Source organism: Mandrillus leucophaeus, unplaced genomic scaffold (genome assembly GCF_000951045.1).
Source record: "Mandrillus leucophaeus isolate KB7577 unplaced genomic scaffold, Mleu.le_1.0 Scaffold817, whole genome shotgun sequence".
NCBI lineage: Eukaryota > Metazoa > Chordata > Mammalia > Primates > Cercopithecidae > Mandrillus > Mandrillus leucophaeus.
Genome location: NW_012108886.1, coordinates 515017 through 515850, shown reverse-complemented (window position 1 = coordinate 515850; position 834 = coordinate 515017).

The following is an 834-nucleotide window of genomic DNA, read 5'->3' as shown; positions in this document are numbered from 1 at the left end:
ACTATTCTTTCTTCCAGGCACTGGGTTAGGCAAGGTGAGTCAGAAAGGAAAAGAGGAGGGAGAGCAAATACAATGGTGTTATTATTAAGAAGCAGGGTAGAAGTCAGACAGATCAGGGTCTGAATCTTCAATTTGCCACTTCATAGCTGTGTGTCACTTGAATAAATTATTCACCTCCCTAAATCTGTTTCCTAATCTGTAAAATGAGGATAATGATACTATATTTCTCCAAAAGTTTTTGTAAGGATTCTATGACATCAGTCACCTGAGGCATTAAGCATGGTGGTTGGCAAATGATTTTGAAAATGTAAACAGTCATTATTTTTTAGAAGTATGTTCTTAATTTGTCTTTAAAACCAAGTTCAAGTCAAACAACATTGGCAGACATTAAAATATAACGCCCTAAGGGGCAGACCAGCTATTTTGTAGGAAACACTTCCACTGGGAAATTATTCTTCCCACTGCCTGTGTTTTGCTGTTCCTGTGACACACTTCTTCTCAGAGTCCTTCCTAGCAGGAAACCAAAGGGGCATGAGCTGAAGTTCTAATTTCCAACCATGATCAAGACCTCGGTCTGAAAGGCTGCGATGAGACTTACTAGGAGTTGTACCTGCAGACAACTGGATCTTCTCTCATTTAATGGTGGTAAGGGAGGTCTTAGGGTTGGACTTCAACGAAAAATTCAGAGAAACTTCTGTTTCGCTTGATGGGAAATGTACTTGCCCGGAATAGAAGATGTTTACATTGCAGCCCTAGCTAGATTGTTAGGACTGTACGAACTTGAGCAAGTCATTTCAATTTTTTCATGATACTCTTCTCATATCAAATAATTCT